The sequence below is a fragment of the Symphodus melops genome (genome assembly GCF_947650265.1).
Source record: "Symphodus melops genome assembly, chromosome: 4".
Classification (NCBI taxonomy): Eukaryota; Metazoa; Chordata; class Actinopteri; order Labriformes; family Labridae; genus Symphodus; species Symphodus melops.
The window spans coordinates 10117244-10136953 of record NC_136694.1 but is presented as its reverse complement, the minus strand read 5'-3'; the positions used below and the strand labels follow the sequence as shown (position 1 = coordinate 10136953).

At 40.2% G+C, this 19710-nt stretch overlaps 2 protein-coding genes across 3 annotated transcripts in view; both read right to left on the bottom strand.

Moving 5' to 3' along the window:
- The window catches only part of rae1 (ribonucleic acid export 1), a gene marked incomplete at its 3' end in the record, with an annotated part of 229256 nt that extends 216859 nt beyond the window's left edge, over positions 1-12397 (bottom strand). Inside the window, exon 1 of the mRNA XM_079340995.1 lies at positions 12387-12397. The remainder of the gene's footprint in view (positions 1-12386) is intronic.
- Positions 1-19710, bottom strand: part of cdh4 (cadherin 4, type 1, R-cadherin (retinal)) — a 193983-nt gene that overhangs the window by 147116 nt on the left and 27157 nt on the right. The window lies entirely within an intron of this gene.

Below are 19710 nucleotides of genomic sequence, written 5' to 3'. Positions count from 1 at the left end.
GCTTCAGGAGGGGGTCTGCAGGAGAAGAGCAGCGCAACATCGTAAATCATGCTCCCAGCTCCTTAGGATTGGTTTAAATCGAGCTTCTCTTTTGGGCCTTGGCTGGGTCCCTGGGCTTATTAGAGCCTCACGCTGAGAAAATAACCAAGCCTGCTATTCATCAGGAGAGCCTTACAAAAGAAAGCCAGGCCAGACCCATTCATTTATATGTATGTCCTTACATAATGCGATAGCATCCGAAAACAGAACAGCGCAAAGTGGCTGGATACTGGGCTGCGGGTGGTTGCCTAGATCTGGTCTGCGGTGTTTTAAGCCTGATCTATTTGAGTGAAGGTAAGAATGTACAGTAGTGTTTCATGTAAGTGCTGTGGTAGGTTGAAATAAACCTTTTCCCGTCGCTCTGCGCTCATAAGATGTTTCTCTGACATACTCAACCACACACTTGCAACTCCAACCTATTTAAGGTCATCGTCATGCTTCGGGTGGTCTGATGGTGAGTGACCAAAGTTAGAGCCTTTAGAGACCAAGTAAGTTATTACCTTGGTGAAGGCCTGTTAGAGACCGAAATACCCAAAATGTAACTACGACCCGAAATGTTACAAAAAATATGTAACAAACCCAAAAGTAAAAACTGATTAATAACAAAATGCTGAGCCTAAAACGTAGTATTTTTTTGCCCAAAATGTAACAAGTTGTTACATTATTAGGAGAAAAATATTTTGCCTGCCTCATAATGTAATAACTGACCCGAAATGTAAAAACTTGTTACATTTTGGACAAAAAGTAACTACATTTTAGGCTCAGCATTTTGTTACATTATCGATCAGTTATTACATTTTGTGTTTTGTAATATTTTTTTATCATATTTAGGGTCATTGTTACATTTTGGGCTCAAACACGGCCAAAAGTCGAAACATTTTGGTCTAGTTTGTTAATAAAGTTGCTCTTCATACTATTTGGACCTTTTGACCTCTACAAGCCTTTCACTCATCATGCACCTTGGTATTTGGTAAAGAGGGGGACAGCACAGACCTAACCTCGTATATCTAACAAATCAGGAGGGGTAACTTGGCGCTGTTGGATGGAAGGTATAGGTTTTGTCGTATTTCAGCTTCATACGTTCACACTTTCTGGTCTTATCTGTCAACTGTCACTATTAAGTTTGTTTCCTGATGATGTTTTCTTCTTTTCTCCTCAGTAGTTCTCACAAGAACCAAACTCATAACATTTCCTTTAGGATAAAGAGAAGCAGAAAAACAAACAACAGCATAAAAATGTGTAGAGAGCAATTACTCCGAAACTACTCCTACACCTACAACAAGTGTGAGAGACAACAAACGATTGAGGTGGAACAATGAAGCTTAAAGGAAAACAACTGTAAGTATCTGCACTGTCTGTATCATGGAAACTAAACCTTTAAAGCCCAATAAAAGCTCAAGAGATTTAAAAAAATAAAAAAGATGACATTCAATCCCAATCCAGAACCTTTTTTTATTTGACTATTAAATACTGGCGTTTTAAATCAATCAATAAATCAATCAATCAATCAATCTTTATTTATATAGCGTCAATTCATAACAGGCGTTATCTCAAGACACTTTACAAAAGCAGGTAAAGGACCTTACTGTTTGTCTGTTAACATTAACAAAAGAGCAGGTAACAAGACCATGCTCATCGTTATGTTTACAAAAAGCAGGTAAAGGACCTTACTGATGGCTATATTACAAGAAAAAAAACCCTATTGCCACATAAAGACACGTGGCTGTTGGGGATTTGCACCTATGGTCTTCTCAAGGTGTCACTAATAACTCAGAGATTACCCTCACAGATCCCCAGAAATGTTTCCATCTTTTGTCCTCAACATAATAATCTGCAGCTTTTTCATTCAAAATAAATTCATAATTAAAGACTTTCTCCTGCGTATTAGCCAAGAAGCTATGTAGGGTTTTGTAAGAGATAATTACATTTATGCAGTGAAATCCAATAGCCTTCAATCCATATAGGCTATAATGTATATGCAGCCTCTCGGCTTATCTTAGTATGGCGGCCTTGGGAGCCATTCATAAACACTGGCAGCTTTACATTACTGACAATGACTTCAGTCTGATTCTGCCGGGTCAGCAAACACTATGAGTAACATGCAAAGATGAGGAGAAGGACAGGACTGAAAGAGCAGAAGAAAGGAAGGCGTTGGAAGTGTCTTTACACCTATTTGCATTTGCTGACTTCAGAATAGAAAGTTACAGCAACTTCTTTTCACCTTGAGGATTTTTGAAAACAAAGTAGTACCTAATGTCCTACTCAGAGACATGAAAGTACTACAGCCTGCATCTCAACTCACAACATAGCACGCTATCAAATCTATCGCCGAGTTATCTTGACATGAATTTTATAACTACACACAATCACTGGGGGTATTGTGTTAAATAAACACGTGTCTTAAAGCATGAGAGCCCATCGATGTAGCTCACATTGATTTTTCCTGTCTATTTATTTCTCCCCCATGCAGCGTCTCCTCCAGCTGAACCTGCACCGACTGATAAACACAGGGTGTCGATGCAGAGTGAGGTGATTGGATTAGGCAGGGACATCCTTCAAAAGGTCTCTGTCTCATTCACAGGGGAAAGGTCAACAGGAGCACCGAGGACGGTCGGGATCGTCCTGAATCAGAGGAGTTGTGACATGCAAGGAGTGGCAGGTGATAAGCCCACCCAGGAAAGGGCACCCATGCCACTGTGTCGTCAGAGATAATGAGTTCAAAGGTAGGCCAAAGGTCAAACAAGAGACATGCATGCACATGGATGCAGTGCTAATCACAGTCACACAAACACACACAAAAACAGGTCTCGTCATGCAGAGCAGCAACACATACAGTACAATGCACAGCAAAAGAAATGGTCTCTCAAGAGCATAAAAAACATTAAAGTTATCAACCAAAAAACAGGTCAGTGCATGATTTTCTTATTAACATTTAGCAGCAGAAGTGTTATTGAACTACGAAAATTAACAACATTTGTTAGTTGATATTAGTAGTTTATGGTTCTACACACATCAAGAGTAGTGCTTATGATTAAAAGAACCAAAATCATAGACTTGAGTTTCAGGCCCATGAGTGCTTGTTCCAGTGAGGACAGGTGGGCCTTCTTACTGTTGTTTGACACCAATCTGTGACTCAGTTCTATGTTGGTGTAACTGTGGTCTTTTGTTGGAATAAGAGTAAGCAGGGTATTCTATATTTCCAAAAGGTCTTACAGACATCAGTGCAGGATTTAATGCAGCATGCCAATCTGCTGGTGTTTTCAATTAAAGTGCATGGACGTGGTTTCAGCAGTCAGGCTGTCTGGTTGACAGGCCAGTAATTACAGGTGCTCCATTTGAGCTATCACTCTCCAGTAATGGCAGACCTGTCACATTCACAGGTCTGATGATACAAACATTCATCACCTCAACTGTCTGGACTCTTGCACTGCAAAGCAGACACACAACGTTGTAACAAATTACAAAGCTGCTCAACTATAACAAGCAGATGGGGCAGTGACGTTTGAAAGCTAAAGCACACAGACAAAGACTATTATTAAGCTCTTGTATCATCAACTGTGAGATAAACGAGCATGTACTGTGAGTATGTATTGAGATCCAGTTATCAGCACACATCACAAGGTGTAGGTTTTCATTTAGGGATAGATAGCTTCCCATTTTAACTCGGGATGCAAAATTCTGGGAATTTTTAAAGTTGGAAACATTCTATGGGAATTAACAGGAATTTATGGAAATAAACCAAGAATTTAAAAAAAATGAAGGTTGGCCCTAAACAGGGAACTTAAATATAGTTGGGGAAAATGTATTTAGCATAATCTTGATTAAAACAACCTTGGATATCTATGGTATTCCTCAATCATGGGCACATAGCACACTGTTTACTTCAGGGCTATTGAGGATGCACCCCCTACATGCACTGTGCGCTCCTCCATCACATGCCCAGATGATTTCTAGACCCCTGGACCACACTTTGAGCCCAGACCATGACTATTGAAGCCAAATATTTTAGCCTGTGGCCTACATAAACAAAAGTAAGTGTGGATGATATTATGGGGTAATACATTCTACAAATGTGATGTCAATCTGTTGAAATGTTTTTTGTTTTTTTTATTGTATACTTTATTGGAACTCCTATAAATTCCCGTAATTCCCATGGAAAGTTTCCGACTTGGAATATTTCCAAAATTCCCAAGCTTAACTTCCCACCCTTTTGCAACCCTAATTTTAACAGATGTGATCAACCATAATTCAGCTTTTAGACAGTTGACATCTGTCATAGTGTGAGAAAAGATGGAACATAGAAACAAACAGATCACATGAGATATGATTTCATAATTTGAGCAAGATCATAAAACCAGGACGCTAAGGCTTTCATTAAAAATCCCATTCATTTTTTGGCACAAATGTTTGTCTGGAACTTCAAAGGCTGAGAGCCAATTTCTGCTAGCAAACACATTAATTCAAAGGATGGACGGTACCGTCCACTGTTTGAGAGGTATTAGCATTTATGAACTTATTCAGGTAGCTTACATGTTGAATAATTGGTCGAGTAACAGGGGCAGCGCCGCATTATGCATCCTCTACTACAAAACAATCTCAGTTTATGAGAAAAAGACAGGGCAAACACAAAGACCATATGGTATGATGGAAAAAGAGGACAATTTCCTACCAATATTTCGTCAGCGGAATACTTTCTATGGAGCGTGATGAATTCAGACTAAGACAGATGTCTCCTCACAGTGCAGACTGCTTTGCTCTGCTTTGTTTTTCTTGAGCTGCACAGACAATATTCTTGCACTGCGCTAAACTCTCTAACCCCAGAAATCAAAAGTGGGGGAGGGTGTGAGAAATGATAAATCTGTGAGTCGGATATGCTTTTCCCAACGGAATCAGATGCACTTTAAAGCATCAAACAAAAGAGGAGATTCTCCCAATCGAGCAATTTTAAAACAATCACTTTGAATTGTCGAGATGCTCCTTCTAGCAGGACCAAAGCAATGGAACCATTGTTCATGTCAGCAGCACTTAACATGCTGCTACAGAGCTCTCCTTAGAGGTATGGGTGGAGAGAAGGGGAGGAAGATACTGACTAAAGCTTGAGGATAGAAGTGTGGACTATCCCAACCAAAAAGGTTTTTCTTACCATAAATGTTGTCCTGTTTCAATTCAACAACAAAGGTTTTGGTCGATTGCCTCAATGATGTGCTCTGTTGCCCAAGTCCTCAGATCCTCTAAACACTTATATACTGTATTTCCTCAAGCTGCTCCTCAAGTAATCCATCACAATCAATCAAGTCACAAATAGCTTTCTCACTTTACACCAGAGCCAATGTGCTGTGTGACACATTCACCTGCTGTACTCCACGTGTTTCCACATTTAACAGACTAAAAGCTTGTCATGAAAAATCTATAATGACATGTACTTGTGTATTATAGATACATATCTTATTTCTTACATCAACTAGACCAATCTCAAAGAGCAGTAGGGGAGGGAAAGGCCACAGGGAGTGAACAGACAGGAAGCATTCACCATCTCCCAATACCTCATTAAGTACACTGACCTGGGCATTAGAACCTGTCAGACTGAGTTAAACTTGGGCAGGTATCCATCCACGCAGCACAGGATACTTCATTTCACCCATGAGTGAATGGGCAACAGCAGAAAAACCCTACTGGCAGGAGGTGAGACAGCTTCTGAGCTCTGTGAGAGAGTGCCTCTGTGTATGCGTGTCTGCATATTGAGTGTGAAGCCATACAAAGACTGTTTTTTTCAAAGAGCCTTCAGGTTGAGGTTGGAGGTGGTCTTTGATTTGAATCTGAGGGCCGAACTGCTAAATGATCATGTAAAGCCTCAGACAGGCCTGTAGACATGATTGCATGTATCCGTACATTCTGTTTGGTGCTACATCAACTGTACACGGCTTTGATCGCTGATTATTTCTCAGAATCCTTTTGAACACTTTTAAGTGGACAAAGACTTCACCAAGAAGCATGCTTTAAGAAATTAATTCTTTTTTTTTTAAAGCTGACTAAATCCAGCTTTGTATAATATGAATTGTCAATTTCATGCAACAACATAGCTACCCAAGATGAAAGAGATTTAAAGCAACGAGTATCCATTGTAATAAATGTCATTATTCACTTGGTCCTCAAAGTCCAATCTTCACCTGCAAAATTAAATTTTCTCTAAACCACCAATTTTAAAAACAATCCAATAAAACCTAAAGTCTTATTCATGGTGAGGTAATTTCAACCAAGGATTTAATATCAAACATTTCTAGTGGTTTGGATCAGCACTTTTTTTCATAAATAAGATTAAGGCTATCCAGCTTTATTAAGCCCAACCAATCCTTTGTTTACATTGACAGTCACACAGAGTTGGTTGGTAGGTCAGGGATTCGATCCCTGGCTCCTGCAGTCCCATGTCCAATTCAAGACCTAAAACCCCCAAAAAGTTCCCTCTGTTGGGTCTGTGAGTCTCTGATATACTGTGTGAATGAGGTGTGAATGGGTGAATGTGAACCACAATGCAAAGCTCTTTGAGTGGTCAGCAGACTAGAAAAGTGCTACACCAAGCTCAAGTCCTTTTACAGGTATTTTTACCAGCAAAGCTTTGATGTAGATCAACACAATGACTGTGGCTGATGTTAAGTCTCAATTATGTTTCCCTTGAGATCTCTGCTGAGCTGGATGTGTTAAAGAGTAGGCTCTGGGCTATCTGCAGCATATCAGTATGTAAATCAGTCTTTCTTTAGATAGCCAAAACACAGCACAATTGATCTTATGAAACTTAAAATAGAAAACTCAAAGACTATAGTCTTATTATTAATTTGTAGATACCCATATCAGTTCCTAATGAGCAAGCAGAGGGCAGGGAAAAGCTTCTTTTTAAGAGGCAGATGCCTTGAGAACGACCAGACCATGTGGACACCCATCTGATGCAACTGGCTGCTCGAAGACTGAAAGGAATGAACACAAACCTGGGGACACTAGCCAACATAAACCACAGCAGAAGTCTGCACATTCATTTGATCATTTTAGTATGCAACCACACAAATTCTACCTTCTGTACAGCAACAAAAACAGACAGCAATAATAAAACCCTGTCAATAAATAACTTAATTTGGAACAACATAAATAAAAAAACAAAAAAACTGTTAATAAAGCATTGTGTTGAATGCATGTGAATACTATAATGAACAGCATGACCTGATTTAGAAAAACAGTTTACTGACTTCACAAAACTTAAATTGGAAAGGGGTCATAGCAGACATTCAATATAAACTATAGCTCCAATGGGGATTTCAAAGAAATAAAGATCCTTATATATGTGAGTAAAATTGTCTCTGGTGTGGATTCCTTATACACAAAAAACATACATGGAATAGCTTGATATAATAAACTTAGCAAAACAAAAAATGATGGCGCAAAATGGTTGTTTTAGTCTCAATGAAATGTGTGAATAATACCGCTGAGGTAATTTACAGGTTGAACTCAACAATTTTTTAAAAAACAAAACTAAAATCTTTGACATTATCTAGACCAGGTGTCTCCAACCTTTCTTCATCTGAGAGCTACTATGACATAATAAAAGTGGCCAATAGCATATTTACACAGCACACATCAGCTAAATTTAACTACAGGTACACGTCTGAAAAGCCAATGCTAATCAATAATCTTAAATTCACATCAAGGTCCAATAAATAAAACTTGAATATTTTACACTTCTTATTGTGCCACATAAGTGAACTGAGAATTCACATCAATGTCGCAGAAAACATTACAACTTAGCACTTGTTTTTTATGGGCCAAATAAATGAATAGTGCATTTGCTGTTGTCAGATTTATTTATATCTCTTTCAACTTTCGGTCAACCTTTAGGCGTGCCACTGAAAACCTGCCCGCAAGCTAACCAAGCTCCCAAGCTAACTGTTGGAGTCTACACTTCATTTGACTTGTGGATGGTGCTCGTCTCTCCAGACACTAAGATTAACTACAAGCGACCTTTGTAACAGTGTTTACACACATTAGCTATGCCACAAGGTTGATGTTCCTCACAGTGTCTCCAACTTCCACATTTACAGTTTTTAATAAATAAAAAGAGTTTCAGTACTTGCTCAAAGAAAAAAGCTACAGTAGGTGGACAAGCAATATGCGTCTTCATGTTTGTGTTTAATGGTTGCATGAGTAACTTTCTATAGTGACGATTGAAATAAATTGTTGTTCGTATTTTTGAGTTGATCAAAGACTGTGCCATAAACTGTGATTGTAATAAACATTGATCTGTGTCTCTGCTTTTCTGTGGCTGCGATAAAGGATGAACCATCACTATAAAATCAGAGTGCGTTTAACTAGTTTTAGATTGCCTTTGCAAATAAAACATTATGTTATCATTGACAAAACCAACCTATAAAAGAGCAGTCCACAGCCTCACCACTGCAGATCCCACATCCACAGCAGGCAAGCTTTTATGAGCCCTAATTAATCTGTGTGAGAAAGAACCAGCATTTTCATTTTCAAACACATGATCTTATCATGATAGCGTGCATCTTTGATATTTCTATACAGACTGGTCCTCGTGTTTATAATAAGAGAGAGAGAGTGAGAGGGACGGACGGACAGATGGACGGACGGACAGACAGATTCAAGTAAGATAAGAAAGGTGATGGGGGGGGCGCCGATAGCTCAGCGGCAGCGACAGCGCGCGTACCATGTTGCGAGGATTCGGTCCTCGCGCGGGCGGCCCGGGTTCGCGTCCGGCCTGTGGCCACTTTCCCGCATGTCTCTCCCCACTCTCTCCCCATTTCCGACTCTATCCACTTTCCTCCCCTATCAATAAAGGCAAAAAGGCCAAAAATAAATCTTTAAAAAAAAAAAAAGAAAGGTGATGGGGGGTTGTTTGTACATATCCCTTTCTGGAAGCCACAAAAAGGCCTCCATGCTGTACATTATAACATGAAGGTGTGGAACTGAAAGGTGCAAAACATGGCTTTCAGAGCTCAATCGTATTTTATCATACTGATCACAGAGTACTTGGTTCAACAAGACTTTTATGTCAAAGGTCAAGGAAGACACCTGCATGTATTTGGATGAAGTTCATACTCAATCTGTTTTTATGTGTGTGCTTCATCATCAAAAGCCAAATTCTTTTTAATAAGTTAAAGCTCTTGGAGGAGAATTAATCCAACAACTTTTACATTCATGTTTGCAAGTGAAGACCAAAGCTACCCACCACAGCATTTCTCCGGAGCTTACATCCTCAACTCTTGCCAGCACTACTACCTACTGATCCGTTGCTTAGATCAGGACTTGGGTCACATCTCCTCAAAGATCTGTTTGAAGGGTGGAACTCTCTTTTATATAACCAGGCCGCTCGTGCAACAGTATCTCCAATGGATTTAGGTCATGGCTTTAATTTGGCTAACACATAGTATCATGTTTTCTTCCTTAGCCTTTTACCAACGATAACATTAGGAACATTAATACAGTAAATCTGTTTCTGTATATGTAAAGGTGGTAACATGTGACTTAGTTCAACTGCTTAAATGCAGAGTTTCTTGCTAAATGGGTTTCTCAAAATGCAGTAAAAGGCTTCCTGACACCTCTGCGTGCATGCCATTTCTATTCAGTGTTCTGCTTATTATTGATGTATGCACAATGACATCAAACCCAGCAGGGGAGGCTGAGGGACCTGCAATACTATTGTTTTTTATACCTACTTTACTTCTTATTATCATCCTGGGCCTTTATATTTATCTAATTTTATTAGATACATTTATTTACTGATTTATTTATTTATTTCTATGTAATTGAATCCATGACTTTAAAAACCCAATAAACTTTTAATATTACATAAAGACATTTTCTGGACAGAAAGACCAGTTCTTTTATTAACTGTGAAGAAAACCCCAAACCCAACAGTAATGTTTTGTTATGATTCTCCGCCACACCGATTGCTCCTCAAAACAATCGATACGCGTTATGAACATTTTTCATGACATTGATAATATTATTTCCTCATTAGTGACAGATCTATTACACTTGCATTGTGTTACATTTTGGTGTATTCTGGTCACACATTTGATTGGATAAATTATAAATGAGATTATACAGTAGGTGAGATTTCTGATTTGCGAGACATTTCGTTAATTTCAGACACTACGGAAGTGAAGCGAAACCCACACTTACCTGATACTTGTGTTGTACATTACAAATGATTCAACAACTTAACAGCTGATTGCAGTTCTGCAACAGCACTGTAACGACGTCCGGCTGTCATTGCACCTCTGTACTAACGAATGCGTCGGTAACAGTGTGTGACATATCACAGTGAGCCGTTGCAGAATGAAAAGAGTAAGAGGCATGGTGTGTAGACACACAGCGGGAACACACACAAACACACAAACAGGCAGATTTGAAACCACCACCACTAACTCCTTCTATTATGCCTCTGTGACTACTTCCGATGACCGATCAGCCCCACCATTTCGCAAACGTACAAATTGCAGTTGAGATGTAACAGGGACGCAAACGTATTCCACCATCAAATGGTACTCTGAAAGCTCTAATTTTTTCGATTACTGTCGATTTGAAAGTGTTTTCCAAAGTGTTTCCACATCCTCAAAAACAGTGAAGGGTAAAAGCTTTGTTTGTCATTCATGTCATTTTTTTAGATTTATTTATTTATCTATGTTTTGCCTTTTGTTGTAGAGATAGGATAGTGGATACAGTAGGAAATCGTGGAAAGAGCTGCATGAATGACGTGCAGGAAAGGAGCCACAGGTCAGATTTGAACCCAGGCTGTCTAGAGGACTACAGCCTCATTCTGGACCAGTGATTTAGGCAGAAATGGGAAAACAGGGGGTGCAAAAAAAAATACAGGGGGTGCAAATTTTTTTCAGTGTCACTAACGGCGGCGCGGCGGTTATGTGCTCCCTAACACACTAGTTTTGAAGAAAACTGAATAAGTCTCTAAATGGTGCATTCTGTTCAATAAGATGCATTGTTACACGTTTTAGTTTTCACATTTTAGTTTTCCCAAGCTTCATAATGTTGATTTACTGTACAGCCCCTACCCTGACACACCCCATCATCATTTGACTGCAACTCACTTGGTTCATGTTGTCTAAGCCCTTTGTTGGCCCACTGCTTCTATCTGCACTTTCTTTAAAAAACAAACAACAAACACATAAACTCATAATATAATATTGTGTCATCCAGTAATAATAGATCCCTAGACCTTGATAAGTCAATCATCTGGAGCTAAACCCTGCAGTCCGTTGATTGGTTGAAAGAGTCGTCACTTCCTGTGTTACGTTGGTAAACAAAACTCCACCGTGTTTAAACCATTGACTGTAACACAGCTGATTGTTTACGTGTGTATTTCTCCTCGCCGCACACAGCCTTCTCTGAAACAAAGCTGGATTGAGTTCTTGTAATAAACAGTCACATGCCAATGACAAAGTGGATGAACTGCTGGATGTTTCCAGCGTTGGTTTTGTTTATGTAGCGTTTTTCTCTTTTGTTGGATTTATTAGTTAGCGGATAGCTGTTAGCGGTTAGCTGCTACCATCTGACGCTATTTACATAGCGGCTATCGTTATCCTGACATTCCGCCTACCAAATAGGGCACGGGTGGCACCGTACAGAAACCCGTGTAGTAAGCACGTCTATTAAATGTAGATTTTTGCACGGCCTAGGTCAAGCCGTGCAAAAATTTCAAAGCCGTGTTTTTTTAAAATAGGCCGTGCAAAAAGCGGCTTCGCGGCAGGCTACCTAAATCAGTGTTCTGGACCAAACCAGGGAAGTCAACCAAAACACAATGCATTGTGGGTTGAATTTGGCCATCTGTAAACAATGACAATTATGTTTTGCCGAGTATGGCAATTGTTAGCATTGCTAACAAAACGAGCCTTCAGTCCTCCTTGCAAGTTGACCTGCTGATGCCTGCATGTGTGGTTACACATCGTTCTGGCTAATGCGTCAGTTTAATCTGGCACAGACGACATATAACTTATCTCCATTTTATAAATAAAAATAGTGTGCTGTCAAACTGTGCCGTGCTATGGGATGCCATTCTTCCACTCTTGTTTACTTTCAGGTTGTGCAGGTAGTGCAGGCTGGATCACAGTAGCTACTGACCGCTGCTGCATGCTAAATTCAGTCACTCAACCGACTTTAGTGTGTAAACGTGTTTTCTGTTTAAAAGTTGCAATGCCTTAACAACAACAGACAGCGTGGATGCAACAAAGATGTGTGTAATGTCTCTTTTACAAGTAGCCAAATATTTGGGCAAAATGTTGTTTATATTAAAAAGGATTTTAACATTAACAAAATGTGTTTTTTGCCCCCCAAGTTGATGACGAAAATGTCGGCAAGTCGGGCATCTAATTATTTAGGTTATTGTTCCGACTTGAACGGGCATTTCTGTACATTTAATATCAGTAACTCGAGATTTGTCTCACACTATCTGAATGCAGCTACAGCCCAATAGGCTTTGGTGTGATTGACAAAGTGCAGTCTGAATGCAAACCAAACCGAATGAAAAATGAAGCAATGTAACCCCTTAATCGAACCGAGTCCACCAAACTTTTATATGTGAAAGCGATGTGCTGTTAATGAATGTATATGATTTGGGGAAGACTCACTTTTTATGCACTATAAATATTCCTTGTAGTTGGTTGCCTCTTCCACTTATAGCTAACCACATGGGGGGACATCTGTCAACTTCGAGAAACATGTTTCTTCTCTTCTCATCTTTTGTGAAGTCTGGTGAATTTGTGACAATTAATGACAAAGATCCACCGGGATTATATGACTGTGTTAAACTGGAAAGAACAGGAAGCAAGCAAACAGATGAACTGGGGTAGAAACAACCAGGTCAGATATGTGAGCACTAGTCAGCTTCTCAACAGCCAGCCAACGGCAAGCTAACGTGATCTGCATCTCAATCGGCTGCAACACAGCACTTGTCCTCTGGCACACTGGCAGCTCGCAGCCTCCTTCAGATCGAGCTGCCAGGAAAAGAATGAGCCTCATAAGCTTCAAGGTCACATATAGGATCGAGATGGCGAATAATAAACATGTTTAAATTGACAGCCTTGAGCTTGAACCTGGACAAGCTTTCAATTACACATTGACAGTGTGCTAATTCAATACAAGATCTGAGTGGCTGATTGAGTTTGAATGGTTGCTGCTTGTGGGATTATGAAACATGACAGGCTTTTTGTAAGGTGTAATTAACGCTCTGATTTTAATGAGGACGTGACAGATATTAAATTGGTTTCAGATCCCAACGTCAAAACTAAATTGTTGTTCTGTGTGAGTGTTATAGTTATTGTGTGTTTGTGAATGTGTGCTTACTCCTCAATTTTGTAACAACACAAAGCATTTAGAAACCGACACACAATCATTTTTAATTTATTTTTGAAAACAGCTAAAATTCTTCTATAGCATTGTAAACGTTGGGAACTATGGACTCACCCCGTACCAAATTGGAAATTTGTGAAAGAGAGATAGGGAGGTATGACATACTCCTAAGGAGCCACAGGCTGGACTTGAACAACCTTTGAGGACAATAGCCTCTGAACATGTGGCGCGCAAACTACCACCGGTGCTCCTCAGCTCAATTTTTATTTTAACCTAATTATTTAAGGTTCTTAAAAAAATATGAATCATTGTTGCCCAATATACCATTCACTAAACTTTTCTGAATAAACATAACAATGCATTGCTGCAAACACCAACTTCATGAAGGAGCGACTTTCAGGGGCATTCATCAACCAGATCTTTCTTCACTTTATGGTATTGCAAATAGAAACAGGTAGAAATAATCATGTTCAATGTGTGTCAAGCTCTTGGAAGCAAAGGAGTTCTCTTTTTCCTTGTCCTTGTGTGCTCTTCAAGATTGCATAAGCGGATTCGATTTCGTTACGATTTTAAGGACAATATTTTTGTTTATATGACATTTCAAGACAGTTCTGTAGCCAACAATTCTGGCAAACCAGCTCATTGTAAATCTTTAGATTCTAAAGACTTGTCAAAGTTCTATGGTATCAGCAAATTTGGTATAAATGAACTCCAGTGTAAACCTATGTCTTGGAATATTAGATGCTTGGAGCAACTGCTTCTGACGTATCAGCGTCTGCCAGTACAAACACTGATAAAGTGAACTTTGGGTGGTGGTTTGGGTTAATGGATGGTCCATAACCCAGGACACTACGGTATACATCCGTCCATCTTACAGTCAACGTTGTGTTAAAAAAATCAATATACTGTAGTGTAGTGCATCCTTATTTGCTCCATATCTAATGTGCATCAGTGCAATTTTTACAGCGTAGATACAGCCCAAAAGGGTGGCAGTTTTGAAAAACATGTTACTCATGCAAGCGCATTTCAACTACCGATGAGAAATTCTATCCACCATGAGGACAGTGAAAGCAAAGATTATTGGGACATGATGACATCATTATTATCATTTGCAAAAAAAAAAAAAGGGAGTCTGGAGTTTGACACGAGTATCGTTCATCTCATGCATTGTGTTAGCTTTGCAAAAACGTAGTAAAATACGGCAGCAACACAATTAACGTCTTTTAACACGACACATAGTTAGCAGCAACAGCGAGGATCACTACAGAGGGTCACTGTGTGCCGTACAAGGCAGCACTGAAAGCCGTTTTCAAGTTAAAATTCACTTCAATTTCTAAACAGGCTCAGAAGATCACAAAAATCACATTTATGCTTTTTTAGTAAAAACTTATAGCCAGAGGCTTCAGGCAGCTGAGTAATGAATGGGAGTTGGGCTATGCAATTCAAGTCTTTTGTTCAATGCAGTATCTTCTGTGCTTGAGTAGTTTACAGATTTGGCAAATTCAAGTGGACTGAGTATTTGAACCAGACTATTACACACTGTACAACAAATAGGGGGCTTTTAAGTGTCAATATTAAAGTATATAGTATTTTGCATTAATGAATCACTCTGGCATCATAAACAGAATATTGTAATTCACTTTTAGGGTCTCTGAGGCTCTAGGTGTTTTTGAAACAGTCTCTGCTGTCTTGCAAATGTATCGACTCAAGAGCATTTATACTTTGTCTCTGAAAAGTCAAGGCACCAGCATTCAATAGATAAGGCGATTTATTTCATGAGTTTATGTTAATAGCATAATCGTGCCTCCTTTCCAAAAAGGATTAAAGTTTTCACAAGTAAGTTGACCTTTGAATTCAGTACTAGCAGCTATTTCCCCAGCACTACTTTTCTGATGCCACATTAGATCACACAATCAGGTAAGAGAAAATGTATTTGCATCCTTGTGATGTATCCTCCCACAAAAGGACATTAACCCCAGTATCAACCCACTGGAATGTGAGGAGGACCCCTTCATTCAGCCCTAACCCTACATCAGAGTGAAGAGTTGCATCCATTTTCTCTCTGGAGGGTTCATGGCTGCAGGGCTGCGGCTTGTCAAAAACAATTACATCCCTTAGTCTCCAGGAGGGCTTCCTCTTAATTTGAACTGATAAGCATCTACTTGCATATTAGCTGAGAGGCTCAGCGGTCATCTCTGCTCCCCATGGATAATGGACTGGGCTGGCAAACAGCATTTGTCAGAGACAGCCACTTACCTGGGTGTGCACGACATGCTGAGCAATGCTAATAATAGCCACTCAGACAGACTAGCAGTTAGAAGGCCATGAACCCCAACCCAGTGGCTGGCCAATCAATAGTCATTTACTCTTACTCTCCTTCCAACTCAGCTGAAAAGAAAAAAGAAGTACAGTATTACTGAAACCCATTTCTGTCGTGTTAAGGCTGGACGGTGGAAAAAAAATACTTTTTCAGTCCCCTCTGTTTGCTCAACAGTTGTACTCCAACAGATTGACTTGGAAATGAATGTTGATCTCAAACTATTCCATGGCATTCACTGGAGATCCAATATACGAGTACACAGGAGTATGATAAGAGTAATAATTGTATTAAAGAGCTGGAGGGAAATATCATAATTAAACCTTGAATTTCTCTTCATCTGGTAGCAGTTTATTTGTTCACCATGGGCGGCCTTAGGCTTGCAATATCCTTGGAAAGTAACTAACATCCATTTCTAAAACAGCTGATGGTTTTTCACCTCCTCTTCATGAAAGTGAATATCAGACAGCATTACTACATGGAGAGAAGGTAATTTCGACGGATGGACCGATAGATGGATCAGTGAAGAGATACACTGGCAGTGAACACCAGACATTATAGAGGAAGACTGGCTTACCAACGGTAAGTTGACACACACAGAGATGGAGGCAAAAACGCAGAAGTCTGGCGGAAAAGACGGTTTGATTAATTCCTGTTCATCATCTCCATTTATGCAGCACAAAAGCAATAATGGCGTTCATTTGGCTTGCAAGTCTGCAAGATTGGGATGTGGTTTCCTTATGGCCGCAGGTTGGCATTAACCCAGCACACTTATATCATTAAATCACTCATTAGTGGCGCAATAAATGACATAATTTGATTTACAGAGCCGGTATCACTTCCCCTGCAAACAGGTGAGTTGCACAAATACAATTACATGTCAACAATGACTTCAGGGTGGCGGAAATTACCAAGGGAACCCGCTGGCAGCCTTTTGCATAACTGCACATCGACATTTACGGGAGGATCCAGAGCAGCCCATCTCATGCATGTTCACAGTCCAATTCTCTCTCATGTTCTGTGTGAGCCATCTTCGTGAACAGGGACAGAGCTGAAGACATGGATGTGAATGATTCTCTACAATGAAAGAATGTTGCATCTGCATGTACTGTTTGGCTGACAAAAGATCAAATATTCACAATGTGTCTGACATAAATAACACATCAAAACAAATGCAAAAGGTACAAAGGTCAACTTGTTGTCAGGAATATTGTGTTGACAGAATAAACAAAGTTGTTAACAGTAAGAGCTGGTCATATGTTTTTTTTTTCTTTGGCTGCTACACTGGCAGGCCTGTTTTCATATTAAATGTGTTACATTTCTCTGCTGGGTCTCAGAAAAAGCTATTTGCCAGAGACAGTTAGATCAAAGCGAACAGTGTTGATGTCATAAGCAGTGAGAGTAGGGAAAGAGCAGAGAGTCCATGAGCCATCACTGCCTTTAAAGTCCAGGAGACAAGGACACTGAGGCTGCTTTTTGTGTTTGCACAGTGCCCAGCGTCTGAATGGAATCTTTTGGTTATTCTGACTGTCTTGAACTAATTGCATGCGTATCTAAATATGTGAATGAGAATGAATAATGTGCACACACTGCAGTCTTTGTGCAGTAGAATATTACTCCAGCAAAGTATAATAGTTGTGTTACAATACATATTCAAACTAAGTGATTCATGAATCCAGTATAAAGCGAGGGGGGATTTGGATACATTCCAGAAAGCCTTTACTTATTTGCATCTGAATAGTTTGCTGGCATTAGTATGGTGAACCTGCTGTAACACACAATTAAAAAGGGGACACGCTAAAACTTAGATCAAGAACAGATGCATAGAGTTTCACAGAGAGAACGTTGCTCCTTCTCACACATGCAAGCAGATATACAACGTAAGAAAAGCTGGCAGATGCCTTTTGTACCTGTATTTCATCCTGATCCTGAGGGGCTCTCGCCTCCCCTCTGTGTAAGCAAAACTGACATCCTTTATAAAAGATTTATGAGCCAAAGATGCAAACGATAGAGCGTGAACTCCCTTGGGTGCAGCCTCTTCCATCTGTGAAGGATCACCTGTTCTTAGGTGGGCTAAAGCGCTTGTTCCCTGCCAGTGTACTAACAGGCGTCCGGGCCGTGGGGAGCAAACAGGGGGCTGCAGAAGGATGCTGTGCAAGTGAGCAGCCTCCTGGCATCGGCTGCAGCCTGGCAGTGTGATTCTGCTTCAGCAGCAGATATTATGGAGTTCTCAAGCAGCTGACACTACTTTCTAGTGGCTGTGGTGTTGCTTAAACGCATGGCCAGAGGCGTTTGGAAAGTAAGTGATAGAAATCTGCCTTTGATGTGAAAACTAGAGAATAATTCATCAGTCTTCACATGGGTTTTTACCAACAAATTGACCTAGGAATCGGTTCTTGCTTTAAGGACTCTGTGTTTGAGGTTTTCAAAGAAATGCAACAAATCAGCAGCATGATCTCCCAATACAGGTGAGACCTCAAGGGAGAACAAACACGTGATGTGAATGCTATTTTCCTTGAATGTATCTCATATTGGCAGAGAGAGTGCATGAGGAAAAGCACCAAAGTAGGACAGTACTTCTTGTACTGCTGCCAACCTAAAGAAGAAGGTGGAGAAGGCCATGAGACGCGAAGCCACGGGGATAGAACGATTTGCTGTTGCTGCTGACAAGCTGTTAAGGATGAATGTGTAAGACAACTCTAACATCAGGTCCCATAGAGCCCCAACACGATTAGGACTCTATGCCTCTTTATAAGCCCCCAAATAGTCTGTAAGAGATCAACTCTGCTGCTCAGAGTAATGGGCAGCAGGGGCACATGTTCAATCCAAGGTTTAGTGTCATCAGCAACTGTTTCATTTCAGAGCAACACTGCTCTCCCACCTGCACAGACTCAACTTCATTCTCTGCCTCATTCCACTTGTTATTCAGATAAATGAATAGCTTAGCACTGTTGCCTTGACTGAGTTGTGCTCCTGGGTGAGCACATTCACCCTAGTCTCCCATGGGGAGGGGGGAGGGGGGAGGGGGGGGGGCACTTAAATAATGCAGGGCTTTGTATGGGGATCCTGCTTCGTCCCCCTACTCGCCTATTCACCGTCTCTCTCTCTCTCCCGTGGCCTCCCGGGGCACCTCCCCGCACCTTACTCTATCACACTCAAAGATAAATAAGCGCAGGAATAAAGTGGGGTCACACTTGTTGCTTTTATCAAATTTTCTATTCATCTCTTGTATAAGCTCGATAGTCCTCACCCTGACCAACCCCCCCGGGACTGCTGAAGGCTTAAACGATGAGACCGTCTGTCTCCCAGAGCTGCTTGCTAATATGGAGGGCATGTATTTTGTCTCTTCAGACACATTTAATTGCCGACCTTGTTTGCACGCCACGCCCCTGGTGCTGTTTTTGTCCCTGGTTTATCTTGTTTGCTCCCTGCATGTCTAATGAAAAATACTGAAGCAGTTACAAACAGGCAGCTGAAATATAAGAGGCTGTCACAGTCCATGTCCACAATATTACAAGTAATTGAGAACACTAACATTACATGTAATAACAGCTTGTGTTTAACCAGTATTTTAAGGCCAACTCAGAGAGTTTTGGTTCACAATTACACAATCAATCGAAAACAAATACATATATATATTTTAACCCCTCTTTTTTAGTTCGGCATATGTTTAAGTTTTAACAGGGTTAAACTTTTTTTCTGTTCCCAACTGCTCTCTGTTGTCGAGAGATGTGTGGAAAAGCTGAAAAACTGACTCAATGTGTAGAGTGGTATTTAATGGTGAGAATAACACAACCTTTGTGTGGAGGAAGCAAGGAAAACATGTGGTCTAAAATGTAATCCTTTCAGGAGGACTTTAGTTGTAATTCATAACCATAAGGGAATATTTCCACCTTGATGATCATGTTGAAAGCTTAGGCCTCATGATAAGTAGGACATTTTCCAAATGGTCATTATCAGGCCAGACAGCTGAAACGAATTCCAAC